Below are 14,363 nucleotides of genomic sequence, written 5' to 3'. Positions count from 1 at the left end.
GATGGGGCTATTTAAATGTCATAGTCCTATATTGAGGAAATGGGGAATGAATCCAGGAAACCTATGTGTTTTCACTATTTCCTGCAGCAAAGATTTAATTGTGGTGATGATGACAGCTTAGGTAAACCTGTGTGAGAACATCTATGTAGAGATTATTTGGGGGGAAATGGTTTAGCAAAAACATAAAAAAATAAAAATGTGTTGGCTATAATGTTCAATTATTTTTTGGGGGAAATCCTAGAATTAATTCTGGGCTTAGCCACTGGTATAGGAAATACTTCTGTTTTCAGAGCTGCTAACAATTTCCACTGACAGTCTCTAACACATGAGGGTGGTCTGTACTTTCTGAACATCAAGGCACATTTATGTTAGAGGAGAGATCCAAGAGCTTAACCTTAGCCACTTGGGCACAACATGCAATCAGCTCTCTTTGCTTTGATGTCTCATTCCTTCCTGTGAGTTCCTCTTTCTCTCAGCCTCACCCGTTGTAGCGGAGGCTCTGCTGTAACTCCTCCATGATTAAGGAAGAAATGTGAGACACATTCTTTTGGTATCCTCTGCTCATTTAAAGCTGATTCAGACAGCAGAGCATCCAGCAATGAAGAGTCTGTGAATGAGGGAACATAACCTTGACTTAGCGTATTTTTTCAGCCAGAGTCACAAACAAATTAAAGCTGCAATCCCATAGGCTCCAACTGTCCCTATTTACCAAGGACAGTCCTTGTTTTATGAAATCTGCCCTTTGTAAATCCCTAATTTTTGTCTCTTGAGGTTGCCTTGTTTCACCTGAGTTGCTAGAGTTGTCATTCCTCAACATCCAGCTCCCTCCCCAAAGTGGATAGAAATTAAACCTCCAAGTGGCTGGATACTTTGTGTTTCTAATCTACCTGGCTGCACGACACTAAGGCACTATGGAAAACACACTAGCAGATAGAATCCAGTCTTCAACAATACGTAATCATGGGTGGGAGCTTGAGCAATAATCATAGGTGCTTTTACCCCTGGACTTCTGGGCTGAAGTTCAGGGCATCCACACACAGTTGGGCCCCCCCAAATATTCTAGTCTGTCCGGGGTGGTATGGTCGCTGGGCCCGGTGGTCAAGTGTGACCTCTGCTTTAGAGACAGAGCGGGGAGTGGGGAAAGAAATATGTTGGATGTCAAGAAATACGTGGCATACACGGTCATGGTATGTGTATATAGGGGGATGAAGCTTAACTTGTGTGTGTGGGGTGTGTGTGTGTCCAAAAGCTTTTAAGTGCAGGCTCCAAAATTACTTAGGTGCACCTCTGGCAATAATCCTTGATATGAGAATTGGTCATTACCAATGTACAGGTATACCTCATTACTTGTGGGGATTCCATTCCTCATCTACTACCACGAGCAACAAAATCACAAATAATGGGGCACTATGCCTATGGGAAATGCGTGCGTGCGTGTGTGTGTTAGTTTCCAGAATTGACAAAAAAGTTTTAAAAACAGCCAAAAAATGCACTTCTAGCCCTCTAAGAACCACAGATATATGGGTTTTAACCCTTTTGTATCCACAGATAATGAAATCAGGACACCCGAGTATACATGGAACTGTGAATAGCAGTTCTACGTATAAAGAGGTTTGCCTGTATTCCTACAGTATTTTCATCTGAGAAAGGTTAGAAGGTATCGGCTTGGCTCATCTGCTTTGGTAATCTGGAATAATGTGCGCAGCATGTACTTTATTACCCGCACTCTGCTTCTGGCATGCTTGTAGTCAGAACTGTACACACCAACTTCCAGTTTCCTTGACCACTTCCCCACAGTCATGTCCCATCGGTCATGCAAGCTTGTAATATGGTATGGTTATTGTTTTTGAAGTTGAGATTTTGGATAGTTCCCCTTTCCCTTCTTTTTGCTCTCCATCCATGGTCCAGAATGGTTACATCCTATATCATTTGATACATTCAGCTTTATACTCTAATGAATATTCATTGAGTACTTTGGCACAAATAATCTCAATCCTGTTTTGGGGGGAAGGATTTTTACCAAAGATTTTTCACAGTTCCGATTACATGTTTCCATTGGCTTGCTCCAAACTGCCTCTCATTTCCAAAGACTCTTTGCCTGTCAATCTGAAGGGTTTGGCTATATGGCTTCTATATAGAGTGATCTGGTAGCCTTAAAAAGCTCTGTACTGATACTGTAGTGATATAATGGGGATGATATTTGTGCAGGCAACCAGAGTTCCTTGCATTCAGAAGATAAATTCTATGAACAATATACATTGTAAATGGAATAATACCTTGATAGAAAACCAATGCCATTATTTTGTGTGGCATTTTATCTGCATATTTGTTATGTTCAGAGACTTTTTTAGAAAACTGCTTGCACACTTATTTAACTAGTGTGGCACATGCACAGATATTATTTTCCCTTTTAACCTAACTTAGAGCATTATATTACTTCTGTATCACGGTACCTGCAGTAACCTATAGCATGAATTATTCCAGTTGAACAATTAGAGATATTTGGAAGGAGGGAATGGGGAGTAAAGATGCACTACATTTAAAATGGAAGAACAAGTCTGCTCTAATGACGGTGATTTATTCCAATTTCAATACTTCTTCTTATGGAAGTACGGTGCATAAATTATTTGTGCCATCTGGCTGACAATCAGTGAAAAGTCCATTTCTTTTCATTATTACTTTTATTTTAGTTTGAAAAAGACACAGCTTTTTCAGAAATTGTCAGCAGATGGTGCTAAGAACTTACCTGATGTACTTGGACATCATGTGGAAAGTTTCTCACTAGGGATGTGCACGAATTGTTTTCGCGGAGTGGGGAGCGGTACCTTTAAGGACAAGTAAACTCGGTCCATACTTGCTCCTTTGCCTCTCCACCGCATTTCCTGGTGTGGCACTGCACTGCTCAGAAGTCTGCACGCAGCTTTGTCCATGTGTGTCCTTCACAGTGCGGCAGCAGCAGCATGCACATGGTCAGCATGGTGTTGCTGACCACGCACATGGCCCAATCTCTTTAGACTGAGTTCAAGGACTGTACAACTCCCTGTGGGATTGCATGTATAGCTCTTCTGGGGATATTCAGACTGGAGACTCTTTGGTCTGATCCAAAAGTCTCTAATCCTTGAATGTTCTGATCACATAATAACTGCACACCAGTGCTTTTTGTGAAAGTTTAAGGTTAATCTAGTGAATATAATAGAAATCTGTCAGACTGCCCTAGAATTTCCAAGGAGCTCTCCAGTACTTAGGGGATAGGAAGTGGATAAATTATTCCATGAAATGCATTGATTATTTCAGCCACCCCACCTGTCATCAATGGAGTTCAAGGAAACATAAGGCATATTGCCTTCCTTCTCGTCCTGCTCCTCTGGTATACACATGGAGCAGAACGAGGCAGTAGTTTGCTGAGAGAGACTCCCACCTCAGCACATGCGTGATCATATTTTTTAATGTTCCCCTATAGTCCTATTTCAACATCTCCCTGAAATGCAAACAGAAAATGAGAATGCTGGAAAATCAGAATTTCAGTCCTGTGAAGAGCATTCTGTGGCCGCATTTGCACACAACCAGAGGTCCCTTCACCTCCAGTTTTGCAAACTTCACATCCAAATGCAGGCAACCGTAGTTTAAGTAAAAAATGGACCCACAGTTTCCATTCCTGAACAGATAATTGTACCTTCGGTTTGCATTAGGTTCCCCACCTGTACCTCCAGTTTAGGGTTGCATTGATATGTTCAAACTCTGGGACCACAGTTAGCCCTTTCCCCAACCAGAGTTGAGGGAGGAAGCTTCTCTCTCACTCTGGCTGCCATTGGCTGTGCAGGCTGTCCTTCATGAAAGAAGGAAGCCCACACAGCCAGTTCCCCTGCCTCTCTGCAGTCTCACTGACTGCAGAGAGGATGTTCTCCAGTACAACCAAATGCAGATGGGATAGCAGGGGGAAGGGGGCGTGCAGAACCACAAGTCCTTTGGACCTACAGTTCCCTGTTACATCTGAAGGCAGTTGTATGTACACTTGTATATGAGGGTACTTGATGTGTTCAGTTAGACATGATCCCACTCCCTTTCAGGTAACATCTGAACAGGGCTATTTATTGCCTGTTATGTTTGCCTAATCTACTTATCTTGGAGACAGGATAAAAGGCTGAGAGACGACTAGCAAGCCAGAGGCTGCCGGTTCAAATCCCCGCTGGTATGTTTCCCAGACTATGGGAAACACTTATATTGGGAAGCAGCGATATAGGAAGATGCTGAAAGGCATCATCTCATACTGCACAGGAGATGGCAATGGTAAACTGCTCCTGTAGTCTACCAAATAAAACCAGAGGACTCTTTGGGCACCAGGAGTCAAATCAAGTTGACGGCACACTTTACCTTTACTTAAGATTATGCACTATTCTTGATGCTCTCAATGTTTGATCAGCTGCCCATAGCATTTTGGCATCTATCTAACAGCTAGTTACACATGTGCAAGCCCAACATAATTCAATGAGATGTTTCGGGTTTTATAAAAACAGCTAACTGTAACAGTCTTCCCAGTAAATGGAGGTGTTTGTTAGCCCATTTTATGGTCCTGATCAAGGCAAAGTTAATCATGCTTAAGTCCCATTGAATCAATGGGGCAAGTTAGTCAGAACTAACTTAATTTCCATTGATTTCAAAGGGACTACTTTTGGTTGGATCACGGCTAATATGTGCATGTGAGAGAGTGAGGAGGAAACTGGAAGGATAAGCTTTCTATTTCCCTAATAGGTTTTTTAAATTGTGCATCCATTTCTGTAGTTTTGTTAAGTTGATCCCTTTCCCCCCTCCAGAAACTGAAATATACTCCACTTCCTCTTTTTTCCCCTTTGAAAATTAAAAGCCTCTACCTTCAAGAAGTGAATGATACATTATCTGCTTTCTCTAAATTGAACCCATTTGGAGCTATTTGCATCCTGTAGAAACCTACAGCTGAGTGCTGCGCTCAGAGGTGTAATGACTGGTTGTCACAACACGCTGGAGGTGGCCCCATAACAAAATGATCCCCTGTCAATCCCCTTGTAGGAAATGCATTGGCAACCTGTAATTCGTCCCCAGTATTAACATCCTGCCTGAGTTTTGTTAAATGGCACTTTCTAGGAAGTAGATTTGGTGAACTTGTGTTTAATAATGTTTTAAGAGGAATTTTTGATGGAAGTTTTAGAAAGCATCACATGGGGTTAGCAGCGATTTGTCATTTGTTTCTAATTAAAGGACCTAATCTCTTATCACTGGAGCTGCCTATTTTTTTATACTAAAGGCACAGATGTGAATGGAAACATATTAATGAGATGTCATACTACACAGTCATTTAGTGTTTTGTTTAACTTAAACATAGCAGAAAATGCACATCTAAGTAGACACACGACATGATATTCAAATAGGATTGTAATTTCCTGCATTTGCATAACCTCCAGTAACATTTGATTTAGACCCACCTTGCATCCTTTATTATTTGATTTTCAAAACTTCCATTTGCAGCAAACATCACAAACAAAGGAACAGTAGCAAAAGCAGCTTTGTTTTAAGGTCCCTTTCAAATGGTTCATTGTTTCTGGACATCTCCTCACCCTCCAAAAACCAGTAATTGTGCTTGCTCATCCAATCAAGATCCAAAAGATTTTTCCAGTGGTTGGTTTAAAAGAATAGATTTAGAAGGATGCTTTTAACCATGCACTCTTGCTGATTGCCTTTCAATCATTCAAAAGTTACTGTATTTGCGAAGCTAAATAAACAGATGAACACCAGGATAAGTATAAAATATAAGTAGTCCACAACTTCTTTCAGTAAATAACAACTGGAAAACATAACAGGACTAGTGGGGAAGGGAGATTTCACGCTGCTTTTCTTTGCCAAGAGGAACTGATCTTGCGATTTATTTTTATTTTATTCATCATATTTATATACCACCTTATATGTGTATCTCTAGGTAGTGATACACATGCAGCTGCCATGTCTCTCCTGCCACCCCTGGCTCATCAAACCTGATCCAATTAGTAAGGAATCTGAGTCTTGACAGTTTTGTGTCAGGTAAGCCAAAACAACTGCCCAGTTCTCCTGGGTGCTTCTTCACTCTTCCTGACCGCTACAGCTGTAGGAACTGCCCAGGCTTAAAAGTCTTTGCCCAACAAATAACTCTCTCTGGCTGAAATTTGTCTATCCCCCTATATCCAGACACACTTTTAGCCATGGACCTTCGAGATTTGGTCCATGGCCTCCTGCCTCCAGGGGGCCTCCAAATGTTTGGGGGGCTCCTCAGAGCCCCTCTGCTGCTGGCAGCGGGATAGGATATGGCTGCAGCAAGGGCAGGGGGCAAGGAGAAAGTCCATGTGAAGGAAGGCCGGAAATACAGGCTGCACAGCAGAGAGGCTCATGCAGTCACTTGGGAGGGAAGCTGGAAGGAGCTCACTGCCCCCATCCTGGTAAAAGGGGGAGCTCTCACTTCCTCACCTCCTTCCTCCCTGCAGCTGCTGCCACCACCGCCATGCCCCATCTCACCCTCTCTGGGTCAAAGAAAAATGTTACGTAAAGGGGAACTCTCCCTTCTTTGCCCCCCACCCTCCCTGCAAGTACTGCCACTACTGTGACAGCAACGTGTTTTTTTTAACGTAACGGGGGGACTTTCTCCTTGCCTCCCACCCTCGCTGTAGACATGACCAACCCTCTGTGGGGAGGCCCACCCCAAACATTTGGAGGCCCTCTGGAGGCAGGAGCAGTGGTGGCAGCTATTTTTTTTAAAAAAATAAAAACTTAAAGGGGGTCCTCAAGGGTGGGGGGTTATTTTGGACCTAGGTGTTCCACTGCCTATCTCCCATTTCTAATAGTACACCTCCACCATCACACTAGTCAAACCTGACATAAGCTCAGCTCAGCTTGATTCTTTTCACTCCCTCAGCAACCTCTCTATACACAACTGGGTGCCTCTCAGAAGTTTAACTATGGCCTACTTCCATGACATGAACTCCATTCTTCCGGAAGAGCTCAAGAGACTGCAGGGTGACAAATCAACGTTCACTGATCCAACTCATGATCCCCTCTATCTCCTGATTGGCCTTCTTTCATGATTTATCAACAGCAGTAGGGTTCCTCATTCTCTGTCGCAGTTGCCTAGTCAATATCTACACTAGTGCACTTTAACTACATTTTAAAAGTTCCTTAATATTCCCAAGATCCCTGACCTCCTTGCTAATAAACTCCAAGTCTTTTTTCACAGAGGTAGGGGAATTGTGGGACATTTTCAGTACATAAGCATGTGCCTACTACAAGTGAGGGTATGTGGTCATAGCCTAATCTAATGGGCCCACACCTGGGAAGTGGGTGGTGATAGAGGAGTCTATTTTAGTTTGGCTTGTGCTGCTGATATCTGGTGGTAGGTTAAGCAGAGCATGCAGCAGGACAACCTGATGCCCTGGCTTTTGGAAGCCGCCCCAGTCTAAGGAACCTCCACTCATTTTGGTGCTGTAGTCAGTGGAGAAAGACTGAGGCTGCATTCAGATGTAATGGCTAACCACAGTTAATTGTTTCAATTCTTAACTCCAATTTGTGCAGCAGATGTTCACCAAACTGTGGCCAACCAAACTCCAGTTGCTGGAGAAGGTAGCTCCTCCCTGCTGCTCAGTCACTGAGGCCAATCCCAGACAGCTCCACGGCCAGACTGTGGGCAAAGCATCAGTAGCTCAACCACAACTGGCCACAATCTAGAAGGGGTGTGCCGAGCCCAATTGTGCATTTTCAGAGCACTCCACCTGCCTGCCTGCCCTCCGCCTGGCAGCCCACTTAATGTGAAGCTCCCAAGTCTCTTTGTTAAAAGATAGAAATGATTCTCTACTACCTCCCTCTCCCTGAATCCCTCTGAATCCTTGCATGCTCCCCAGAGGAGATCCTGACACTCCATGTACCATAGCCTGGCTACATACGCAGCTATGGAGTACACCAAAGGGGCCGTGCATTTGCACAAATTTAAAAATCCTGGGTCTGCTAGGTCTGTGCACCATATACAGATAAGCAGGAGGGGAGAATCGTGGGAGAGGGCACTTTCCTCTTCTCCCCCAGCCCCAGGGCAGTGGAGTCGACTGCAGGACTGCAGGTGAGTGTGCACCTGTGCACAGGTGCAGATGGCCAGGCAGGTGCCTTGTTTACATGGCACTTTGGCCGCTGTCCCCAGGATCAGGAAAGCAATTTCTGGGATACCCATGTCTATCGCTTCCCAACACACAGCAACACAACACATCTCTGTTTAGAGCACCCATGACCTGACACACTCGTGAGCTGGTGTAGTCCACGTGAGATTTGGTTCCTGTCATTGTCACAGAAGAAGTATTGCTCCAAAAATTGGAGCAATTCTTATCCCGCTGGCCCTGTTCATGAGTAAGCCAAGTTGTACACACACACACACACACACACACACACACACACACACACACACACCGTCAGGGAAGTGGCTAGACCCCACTTCCCCACCCTTTCTCAGTTTTTTTAAAAAAAGAACAGATCCCCCTTGAACCTCCCAACCCTCTTCCCCTGTGCAGACTTGCATGTACCCAAAGGCATCTTGATGCTCCCTTTGTCTTTGCCCGGGCGTGTGCATGGAGGGGAGAAAGGGGTTGACATTGGGATGGGTGCTTAAACCTGTGTCAAAATTTCCATGTCCTGGTCTGACCTCATGCCATATGTAGATATCCCACCCCAGGTATTCCTAGGAGAGAAGAGCTTCCATTCCCTGGCCACCATGGGACAGTGGGGTGGTCATTCTGGGGTGCTGGCAGGGGTGCATATGTACACATGGGCATGCGGGCTGGCTGGCAGGAGGCATGGCTTCACAGCAGCTTGCCCATGGTCCCCAAGGCAAGGAAAGCAGTCCCTGGGGTAGCTCTCCACGTAGCACACCTGCACACAGCAACCTGGCTCTATTCAAAGCCGCTATGGGCTGACACTTGTAAGGGAGGTGTAGCTGGGGAAAGGAGATATATAGCTCTCTTGAATCTGTTAAGCCTTCTCCGGGCATTTCCTCCTCTGCCCCTGCAATGGTCATTCTCATGAGTTGTCTATGGTTGTCCCCATAGCCTTTCCCTCTCATGCCTGGCCAGTGAGCTCTGGGTTGGGTGGCTGGATCCTTGAAGAAGGATTTCAGTTTACCCAAGACTGACCCTGGTGGCTGGCCTTGATCATGAGTAAGCCTGGGGTGAGGCATGAACCTAAAGAAGTGGAAGGGGCTGGCCACCACTTCCCCAAACTCTCTGTAAAAAGAATAGAAATTGGCTGCTCGGGAATCCCTTCTGGAGGGCTGCCTTTCAAATGCTGCCAATAGCACCTACACTGAGCTGCGGCATGGACACTTTCACCCCAAAGCCTGCCAATAGCACCCCCACTCAAAACATTTGCATGGATGGTGTGGTCAAGGGGCTGTGGCACAAACCCTGAAACCCACTCAAAATTCCCAGGTCCAGTCCAGCATGGCTCTATATACAGATCTCCAGGCACAGGGATTCCCGGGACTAGAGAGCCCCGGTTTCCAGTTTCCCCAGGATGGCTGTGTCTCCCATGGGGGCAAAGGCAGGGGTGCACATCTCCACCTGGGCTGGTGGGCTGGCAGGGGGGAAGTTTTTGCAGCAGCTTGGCCACAGTATCCAAGACATCGAAAGCTGTCTCTGGGGCACCACTCCCGATGGCTGCCATCCAAAAAGCAACCTTGCTCTATTCAGAGCCCCAGTGGCCTGACACTCTTGTGAGAAGGCTGTCCATGGGAGAAAGAGATGTTTTGCCATCTGTATTCATATCAGATTTGTCTGGTCAATTCTTTCCCCTCCCCTCTGATGGTCCTTCTCATGAGTTGTCTAGGGGTGTCCCCACAGCCTGGCACTCTCTTGAGCCGTGGTATTTTGCTGCAGGCTTCGATGGAGGTGCATTGCCAATCCATACCTGCTCATGAGTAAGCCTGGGGTCACAAACTCCCCAAAAGGGTAAGGGGCTGCCCCCCTTCTCCAACATATATGTGAAGAAGTAGAACTTTGCTGCTCTTCTATTCCTTCTTGTGGCAGCCCCTCAAAAGCAGACAGGAGTGCCCCCCCCGCAAAAACCCATTTGCTCTCTGGCAGGTGATGGGATGCCCTGTGCAAGCTAGCTATCCCTGCCATGAGGGGGCTATTTGCCAGGGCATACCCACTTGCATGGGAGATGTGTGCACAGGGCTTGGGCATGGATCTTTAAACCATTTCAAAGCTCCCGGGCTAGGTCCGACATGGTGCTGTATGGATTCTAGGCTCATGGATTCTCTAACTCATGGGTTCACAAGATAAGAGAGCTCCAGTTTCTAGGGACAGTGGGCTTGCCCTCAGGAGCAAGTGGCACATGGGCATGTGGGCTGGCATAGCACAGGGTTTAACAGAGGCTTGGTGGCAGTCACCAGGATAGCACTCACCCAAGTGCCTGTCTCCACAGCTTTCCTACACAAACCATCCTCCCTTGCTTCCCTTAGTCTGTCATTCTTGTGAGAGAGCATTCTGTGGGGTGATGGCCTAGGTCTCCAGTGTGATGATGTCTGAGATGGAACATCACAGGTGGCCCTTCTCATGAGCAAGACTTAAGGGTCAAATCTCCCCACCCAAGGAAGGGACTGGTTACCCCTTCCCCAACCTATATGTGCAAGAAGTCGGCTCTTATACCCAACCCCAGGGATCCCTCTCCCCCCAGTGTTTGCTCCCCTCCTGGCACCATGATGGGATGCCCTTCGAATGTTTGTGCTTGTGAGCATACATGACTGCTACTCCCTTCTCAGGGAGCAAAGCCCTTAATGCCCATCCTGTTCCCTTTCCCCCCTGCTTGCCAAGTGGGGAAAGCAAGGGACAGAGTGGGAATTGGGGCTGCCCTCGAGCAACTGCATGGCTTGACAGGATGGCCAGTCTGGATGGGGCATGATGGCCTCCCTGTTACCTGGCAACCTCATAGCCGCACAGCTGACAGGATGGGAGTGGCTGATTTTCCAAGAGGCTTCCAGCAAGAAGCGCCAAAAGCATGAAGCAGCCAAGTCCCTGCTCAGGGGTTTGGAATTTGGTGCGAAACCACAGTTATAGCTGTGCTAGGAGTCAAACATAACACATTGGTGGCAAAACTACAGTTGTCGGTGGTGAATCTTAGAGATAACCAAAGGTTCCAATTGGAGTTTGGCAAGGCAAACCAGAGTTAGCTTTTGAGCCATAACTGGCCAGGTTTAACTGCAGTTAGCTGTTATGTCTGAATGCGGCCTTAGTGAAGATATCAGCAGCATGGAACAAACCAAGATGGACTCCTGCCACCCACTATCTACTGCTCACCTATGGGTCCAGTAGACTAGATTATGACCACATCTAAATAAGGAATCCATCAGTACTGGTGAATCCATGTTCACCAGTTCTACTGCTCCTGTGAAAAATGTATTCAGCCACCTCTACGTGTCTTAAATCCTAAGGCCTGATAACTCGACATAGGACACAAAGTGCATACCACCCCAGCATCTGAATCCCCCTAGCTCCCATTCCTGCTAGAGCAGCTGAAATCTCAGCCCCTGTTGATCCAAATTCAACCAACAGCCACCAGCATCCTCCTTAATTGGATCAAATATAAGCTTGACTGGTCACAGATAAAGCGCCACCCCCTCCTGATTGGATTGTGATGTATTCCTTCCTGCAAGGCAGAGACTGAGCATAAATGACCAGCTCTTGCTATGTACAACAATTCTTGTCCCTAAACTCTTTGATCAGTTTTTGACCATTAAAACTGGACCAACAGCAGTCTCCAATACCACATCTGTAGTGTGCATTGTCCACCCCAACTCACTAACTCTCCAAACACCAAATAAAGCAAACAGAAAGGCTGCCCTAAAGCAGTCTAAACTACAGATAAGACTCCAGTCAGGAAAACAAAGACTTCAGCAGATGCAGGCAATCTAGAATCCCTGACTGCCAGCAGTAAACTAGGCAAATTGTAAACACCTTACAAATTCTGAAGTCTGCACATGGATCTGGGTGACTGTTAGCCTCTGAATGGATGAAAAGATAAAGTAGCAAGTGTCCATGATTGTGCCAATTTCTTTTCTTTTAAGGAACAGCACAATAACGTAACTTCTCCCATGGTTTCAACAGCCTCTGGCCAGGCCAAATTAGCCCCCCTTGCTGCCCTTGATAATCTCAAAATGCGTAAGGGTTCCTGGAATATGTGGCTCAATTAGCCAATGCCAATGACAGCAAGACTGCACTGTTCTCTTCAAGCTGCCAAAATTCAATTCAGCCCAGGCCTCCTTTTCTGCTCACAGTGCACTGCTAGCTCTTGAAACCTGTGGAACCAAAAATGGAACAGGCATCTGGCTCATTATCCAACAAGTGCCTTGTAGTGAACTGAAGATGACATGCCAAACACTCAAAACCAAAATGCCTGCCAAGACTTATAGCCCCAGGCAAATTGGAAGGCCTAGTTTCCACTTATCACAGAATCTTGCTGTACCTGGGAATCATCTGCTTCTGTGAGACCTGCCTAAAATGCCTAGGCCATTATCTCCTCTGGCCTGCAAAGCCTTCACTTGAAACAGACCTTGCCCATAACCATTCCCCACCACACAGATACTGCCAGAGGACAGGAGGTCCTTTCTCTGTGCAGCTCCATCCAACTCTACCCAAGAGTGCCAGTGACACAATTATTATGTACATGATTATCCAGAAATGAAGGGACCTTTCTTGAGATTCAACAGTTCTTTCATCATACCACAAGTTTTTGACTCTCTTTCAACAGTCAGACTGTTTAACATCAAACTCTCATTCATTCATTTACTATGTCAGCAGAACAGATGTTGAAATCAAGGGAATTCAAGGATTGTTATCCCAGGATAACTGCTAACCAAGCCGCACTCATGGTTCTTCATAGCAAGAAAGCCAATCAATCTTTCAAAGCTAACCAGCATATTGCATGTTCATGGAATTATTAAAACAATGTTTCCTCTTTAAACATTCAGATAAATTTGCATACAGATTAGATTTGTGTAAAGATTTAAAGGAATCACCATGATAATTTATATCAATGATACGCTGAAATTTTAATGAAGGGAGGGGCATGCTCTTGAAACTGCCTAGGCTACATTTTGATGTCTCACGAACAGGAAATGAAAGAACTGGTCAAGAAGCAATAGCAGTGTGTGATGAGAAATACCGGTGAATTTCCCACATCTTGCTTTTGTATGTAGAACGCAATAACAGTTCTACAAAAAATACTGCCAGTGGACAACTTTTAATGGTAAGCAGCTTCAAATTCATAGAAAAGTAGATATAATGTTTTAAATAAGTAAAACAGTAGCCATAGGTGGTCGAATCCAGGGTCTCTGTAAAGGCTGCAGCCTGCACGATAGAGATCATACTCTCCCTGCTGCCTCCAAATGCCTGGTACTGCAGGCCTTGTCCAATGCAGCCCTAAGCCTCAACAAAGTTCTGCACCTCAAGGTGCCAGTGAGTTCAGGACACCTCCTAGTATTAAGTTCTGAGTTAAATTCAGGTGTGACTACAGAGATTCCTAGATCTCTGGTGCTCAAATGCGGGCATATGGAACTCTCCCACTGTATTAACACATTTTACTGCCTATAGTACTGTAGTAAATTTTCAAGTGCCCAAAAGAGGATATAGTCCAGTGGTTACAATTTAACATCCACGATACGATACGATAAATCTTTATTGTCATTGTCCTGTACAGAACAACGAGATTGAAAGAATCTACAGCAACCTCTACAGGACAGTGGTTACAATTTAAAACATTTCTGCTAATTCTGCTGTGCCATATGACTGGTATTCCTTCCACATTCCTCACAGTATTCCCTTATAACTGTATAACTCTTTTCTCCTTAATGATTAACAGATAGGATTCTTAAAGCTACCGTTTTTCTCCTACTCTCCATTATTTCTAGTGTGGACCATGGGAGACTCTTAACCTCCATAGTTCCAAACTCTTTACCTCCATGGCTAGATCAAGGGAGTGCAACTGACGAAACAACAAAACCAATGGCTAGTGCTCATATAAGGTCTATTTGTTTAAGGTAAGGCAGTAACAAGACCCCTCCTCATTCTTTGATTTGTGTCTCCCTCACTGGCAACAGATTTGGGTCGTTTCAAGGTCAGGTTGCCAGTCTGGATGCATATGTAGCTATTTCTGAGGTAGAGCCTTATGATGCCAAAATATTGTCTACCCTTGAAAAATGAGGGCATGGAAATCTGGCACCAGGGCGGAGCTTAGTAGTAGAAGTGTGGAGGCCAGAAGTAAAGGGGTGAAGCCCAGCAGCAGCTCCAAAACTGCTTGCAGTGTCTATCTTGGGGGCGGGGAGCAAAAAGCTGAAG

At 45.4% G+C, this 14,363-nt stretch overlaps 1 long non-coding RNA gene across 1 annotated transcript; it reads left to right on the top strand.

Moving 5' to 3' along the window:
* Nucleotides 1-5,945: 5,945 nt before the first annotated feature.
* Nucleotides 5,946-14,063, top strand: LOC128346905 (uncharacterized). Its single transcript, XR_008317282.1, has 3 exons — nucleotides 5,946-6,048; nucleotides 13,142-13,275; nucleotides 13,937-14,063. It is a non-coding gene; the product is annotated as an uncharacterized LOC128346905 (long non-coding RNA).
* The last annotated feature ends 300 nt before the right edge of the window (nucleotides 14,064-14,363 follow it).

Source organism: Hemicordylus capensis, chromosome 1, assembly GCF_027244095.1.
Source record: "Hemicordylus capensis ecotype Gifberg chromosome 1, rHemCap1.1.pri, whole genome shotgun sequence".
NCBI lineage: Eukaryota > Metazoa > Chordata > Lepidosauria > Squamata > Cordylidae > Hemicordylus > Hemicordylus capensis.
The sequence above is the reverse complement of the archived record's forward strand: the minus strand, read 5'-3'. Positions and strand labels throughout refer to the sequence as shown.